This window comes from Miscanthus floridulus, chromosome 5 (genome assembly GCF_019320115.1).
Source record: "Miscanthus floridulus cultivar M001 chromosome 5, ASM1932011v1, whole genome shotgun sequence".
In the NCBI taxonomy this organism is placed as follows: domain Eukaryota; kingdom Viridiplantae; phylum Streptophyta; class Magnoliopsida; order Poales; family Poaceae; genus Miscanthus; species Miscanthus floridulus.
This window is the reverse complement of record NC_089584.1, coordinates 72,518,061-72,524,558: the sequence shown is the minus strand read 5'-3', so window position 1 is coordinate 72,524,558 and position 6,498 is coordinate 72,518,061.

Here is a 6,498-nt window from a genome sequence, read left to right as displayed (position 1 = left end):
TTCTTCATACCTCTAAATAAGGGTTATCTTGTACCATGTTGAGTTAAACACTTATTGCTCATTTTCTAGATTAAACACTAGGTTTACAAGCCCATAACCATGTCATATGCCATCAGTAGATCAAGTCAAGCATAGAAGCAATAGTGATACCATATTGACATCAAAATTCATTTGATTTTCATGAATGAGCCTAATAAGATAGAACCACTTGCAAGGCCCTAATAAGATTGAAAATATGACTAGATGCACTAAACATGTCCTTAGCAAGGATGTATGTCATGCCAATCAACTTTTACCTTAGATTGCTCGAAGGAGAGGCATGTCATACGAGTGGGGGGGGCATCAACACATATTTGAGAAATCCAATATGTTCAACTCATTCCTTAGCTTGCAAAACCTTTTCTCATCCAATGACTTGGTGAATATATCGACAAGTTGATCTTCGGTGCCTACACTCTCAATGCAAATGTCCCCTTTTTCTTGGTGGTCTCTTATGAAATGGTGGCAGACATCAATGTGCTTTGTTCTTGTGTGTTGTACCGGATTGTTTATCAACTTGATTGCACTCTTATTGTCACATAGCAATGGCACTTTCTTAAACTTGATTCCAAAATCACTCAAAGTGGCCTTCATCCAAAGTACTTGTGCACAACAACTACCGGCGGATATGTATTTGGCTTCGGCGGTTGATAATGCAACACTATTTTGCTTCTTTGATGACCATGAAACAAGTAATCTTTCCAACAATTGATATGTGCCTGAGGTGCTCTTCCTTTCTACCTTGCATCCTGCATAATCTGAGTCAGAGTAACCAACTAGCTCAAACTTTGCTCCTTTGGGATACCACAAACCAACATTTGGTGTATGCTTCAAGTACCTCAATATTCTCTTAGTAGCCTTCAAATTACTTTCTCTTGGTGAGGCTTGAAATCTTGCACACATGCATACACTAAACATGACATCCGGCCTTGATACGGTCACATAGAGTAGGCTTCCAATCATAGACCAATACCATTTTTGATCCACCATATTTCCACTTGCATCACTATCCAAGTTGCCATTGGTTCCCATTGGTGTGCTAATGACTTTGCTATCAATCATGCCAAACTTCTTGATCATGTCCTTGATGTACTTGCCTTGACTCACAAATGTACCATTCTTCAATTGCTTGATTTGAAGACCAAGGAAGTAACTCAATTCTCCAATCATAGATATTTCAAACTCATTAGCCATCATCTTTCCAAACTCATCACAAAATTCTTGATTGGTTGATCCAAATATAATGTCATCAACATAGATTTGCAAAACAAATAGATCTTTTCCAATCTTCTTGATGAATAGAGTGGTGTCAACCTTGCCCATGGTGAACCCTTTAGAGAGTAGGAAATCTCTCATACCATGCTCTAGGTGCTTGCTTCAAGCCATACAATGCCTTCTTCAACTTGTACACATGGTTGGGCTTCTTGTCATTTTCAAAACCGGGAGGTTGCTCAACATATACTTCTTCATTGATATAACCATTGAGAAATGCACTCTTAATATCCATTTGATAGAGCTTGATGTTGTGAGCACAAGCATAGGCTAACAAGATTCTTATTGCTTCCAATCTAGCAACCATGGCATATGTTTCTCCAAAGTCAAGACCTTCAACTTGAGTATAGCCTTGTGCTACCAATCTTGCTTTGTTCCTTACTACTATCCCATCTTGATCTTGCCTGTTTCTAAAGACCCATTTGGTTCCAATCACATTGTGTCCCTTTGATCTTTCTACCAATTCCCATACTTGATTTCTTGTGAAGTTGTTTAGCTCTTCATGCATAGCATTGACCCAATCAACATCCTTTAAAGCTTCATCTATCTTCTTTGGTTTAATGGATGACACAAATGAGAAGTGTTCACAAAATGATGCCAATCTTGATCTTGTTTGCGCACCTCTTGAAATATCTCCAATGATTGTATCCAAAGGATGATCTCTTGCAATACTTGTTGGTTGGAGGATTGGAATTTGATTGCTTGCACTTGCTAAATCATTGGGTTGAGATGATGTATTAGCCACTTGATCTTGATTAATATCATGAGAGTCACTTGCACTAGCTTGACTTGTATCTTCTTGCATATTTGAGTTGGAGAGCACTTGCACTTGATCATCTTCATCATCATTCACTTGCCTAGGCCTCAATTCACCAACATCCATGTTCTTCATGGCATTTGAAAGTTGAATGCCTCTAACATCTTCCAAGTTCTCATTCTCTTCTTGTGAACCCTTGGTTTCATCAAATTCAACATTATGAACTTCCTCAAGAGTACCACTATCCAAATTCCAAACTCTATATGCTTTGCTTGTAGTAGAATAACCAAGTAAAAATCCTTCATCACATTTCTTATCAAACTTGCCCAATCTAGTGCCTTTCTTCAAGATATAGCATTTGCAGCCAAAGACTCAAAAATATGCAATGTTGGGCTTTCTACCATTCAAGAGCTCATATGGTGTCTTCTCTTTCAATCGGTAACAATAGAGGCGGTTGCTATAATAGCAAGCCGTGTTGATAGCTTAGGCCCAAAAAGATTGACTCACATTGTACTCACTAAGCATAGACCTTGCCATATCAATGAGTGTTCTATTCTTTCTCTCAACAAGGCTATTTGATTAGGGTGTGTACTTGGCCGAGAATTGATGTCTAATTCCAAATTCATCACATAACTCATCAATTCTAGTATTCTTGAACTCACTACCATTGTCACTTCTAACTCTCTTGATGGTTGTTTCAAACTCATTGTGAATGCCCTTGACAAATGATTTGAATGTTGCAAATACATCACTTTTGTCCACTAGGAAAAATACCCATGTATATCTAGTGTAGTCATCCACTATCACAAATCCATATTTGTTTCCACCGATACTAGTGTATTGTGTTGACCCAAACAAATCCATGTGCAATAACTCAAATGCTTTACTAGTGCTCATCATGCTTTTCTTAGGATGGGTGTTTCCAACTTGTTTGCTGGCTTGACAAGAGCTACAAAGCTTATCCTTTTCAAACACAACATCTTTCAAGCCTCTAACCAAGTCATGCTTAACCAATCTATTCAATTGTTTCATTCCAACATGACCGAGCCTTCTATGCCATAACCAACCCATGCTAGACTTAGTGAACAAGCATGTAGATAATCTAGCTTCACTAGCATTGAAATCAACCAAGTATAGATTCTCATATCTAAAGCCTTTGAAGATCAAGTTAGAGCCATCTACATTTATGATCTCTACATCCTCTATTCCAAATATGCATTTGAATCCAAGATCACATAATTAAGTTATGGATAGCAAATTGAAGTTCAAGCTCTCTACTAGCAACACATTAGAAATGCTCATGTCATTGGATATTGCAATCTTACCAAGCCCTTTGACCTTGCCTTTTTCATTGTCATCAAATGTGATACTATCATAACCATCATTGCTATTGGTGTTGATTGAGTTGAACATTCTTGCATCACCGGTCATGTGTTGAGTGCACCCACTATCAAGAACCCAATGCCTTCCTCCGGCTTTGTAATTGACCTACAAAAGAAGATCAATTCTTTTTAGGTACCCAAACTTGCTTGGGTCCTTGAAGGTTAGTCACTAGGCTCTTTGGCACCCAAATGGCTTTCTTCTTTGAGCCCATCCATGGTTTGCCAATGAACTTAGCCTTTACACCATTTGCACCCTTAGTAAGCATATAGCATGAATCAAGCTTAATAAAGGATACATTAGCATTTTTGTTCTTATTTTTGCATTCTTGCTCTTTGTGACCCACTTGCTTGCAATTAGTGCAAAATCGACCATTGTTCTTCACAAAACTAGTCTTGTGAGGAGCAAAGGCCACTTTGTCTTTCTTGGGGGTATAGCCTAATCCCTCTTTGTAGAGAGAAGCTCTTTGGCTACCCAAGGCCATAAGCAAGCGGTCCTCACCACCATAAGCTTTAGCTAGGTTGTGAGTGAGCTTAGTGACCTTCTTCTTGAGGTTTTCATTCTCAACCGTTAGTGAGGTATCACAAGTGAGACCATCACTACTAGATGAGGTAGAAGTAGAAGTGCTACAAGAAGGGTTAGTAGTAGCAACAATGATAGGCATAGATAGTGATTCATCAATTATATCGCAAGTCAAACCTACATTGTAAGTTTCAACATGCTTCTTTTTATTTTGCTCATCAAGCAAAGAGGAATGAGCCTTTTCAAGCTTTTTGTGAGCTTTGCCAAGCTTCTCATTGGCTTCCTCTAGCCTCTCATGAGATGCATTGAGCTCATCAAAGGCTTGCTTAAGGTCTTTTAGTTCCTTACGCAAGCTTTTGCATTCCCTTCTCTTGATATCAAAGTGTTCTCTAGCATCTTCTAGCATGTCAAATAATTCATCTTTAGTAGGTTCATCATCATCACTATCACTATCATTTTCATTTTTATGTTCATTATCATCACCATGTTCTTCATCACTTTCATCATCGTAAGATTGTACCTTAGTAGCCTTAGCCATGAAGCATGATGAAGATTCAAAGAGAGAAGGATTCTCATTGATGGCAATGCTTGCAAGAACCTTCTTCTTGGTAGTCTTGTGATCATCACTATCATCATCATCACTTGAGGAAGCATCACTATCCCAAGTGACTACATATGAACCACCCTTCTTCTTCTTGAAGGCCATCTTGTCCTTCTTCTCTCTCTTTTCCTTCTTGTCCTTCTTCTTGTTCTTCTTGTTGTCATCATCATTTTCACTATTATATGGGCATTGAGCAACAAGATGATCTTTGCTTCCACACTTGAAGCACCTTCTTGACTCTTCTTTGTTCTTGAATGAAGATTTCTTTCTTCTTGCACGATAGCCCTTCTTCACCTTGAACTTGGCAAATCTCTTGACAAATAGAGCCATCTTCTCATCATCATCATCATCATCCCATGATTCATCTTCTTCACTTGATGTTTCTTGCTTAGCTTTGCCCTTGGATGATGTGGCTTTGAATGCCACGCTCTTCTTCTTCTCATCTTTCTTCTCATCTTTCTTCTTCTTCTTTTCTTCCTTCTCATCATCATCTCTATAGGTATCATCGGTCATTATATCTTCCAATACTTGGTTTGGTGTCATGGTGTCCAAACCGCTTCTCACTAGAATGGTGACCAATGTACCAAATCTTGAAGGCAAGCATCTCAAGAACTTATGGGAGAAGTCCTTGTCCTTCACCTCTTCTCCAAGTGCTTTGAGATCATTGATAAGCACTTGAAGCCTATGGAACATCTCCGACACACTTTCATCCTCCTTCATCTTAAAGCTTGCAAATTTTTCTTTAAGGATGTATGCCTTCGCACACTTCACGGCTTGAGTGCCCTCAAATGATTCTTCCAACTTCTTCCAAGCCTCATGAGCCATCTCAATATTCTTGATTTGCTCAAATATTCTCTCATCAATTGCATCATGAATAGCACTTAGAGCAGTGTCATTGTTTTGGAGAAGTACTTCTTCGGCCGCGGTGGGATTCTCTAGATCACCAATCTCAATTTTGGTTTCCACCACCTTCCACACCTTTCTATTGATTGACTTGATGTGTGTTGTCATCTTTGACTTCCAATAAGGATAATTTGTGCCATCAAATTGGGGTGGCTTCTTGGTGTTGTTGATTTGAGCCATTTTAACACCGAAGGTTGTTAAGCCTCAAATAACGGTGACCTTGGCTCTGATACCACTTGAAAGGTCCTAATGGCTAGAGGGGGGGGTGAATAGCCTAATAAAATTTCTACAACAACACTTAACTAAAATGGTTAGACAATTATGAGGCGAAGCAAGTGTTGTGCTAGCCTACTCAAAATGCAAGCCACCTACCATAATTCTAGTTTAGATAGTGTCAATTCACACAAAAGGTATGACACTACCCTATGTTAGTGTGCTCTCAAAAGCTAACTAAAGAGCCACATCAACCAAGCAAACAAGCTCTCACAACTAGCTACACTAAAAAGCTTGTCAACTAGTTTGCGATAATGTAAAGAGAGTGATTAGGATAGTTATACCACCGTGTAGATGAAGAACCAATCAATCACAAAGATGAATAACAATGAAGACCAATCACCTTGGAATCAATGATGAACACAATGATTTTTACCGAGGTTCACTTGCTTGCCGGCAAGCTAGTCCTCGTTGTGGCAATTCACTCACTTGGAGGTTCACGCACTAATTGGCTTCACACGCCAAACCCTCAATAGGGTGCCGCACAACCAACACAAGATGGGGATCACACAAGCCACGAGCAATCCACTAGAGTACCTTTTGGCGCTCCGCCAGGGAAAGGTCAAGAACCCCTCACAATCACCACGATCAGAGCCGGAGACAATCACCACCTCCGCTCAACGATCCTCGCTGCTCCAAGCTGTCTAGGTGGCGGCAACCACCAAGAGTAACAAGCGAAATCCACAGCGAAACACGAACACCAAGCGCCTCTAGATGCAATCACTCAAGCAATGCACTTGGATCACTCCCA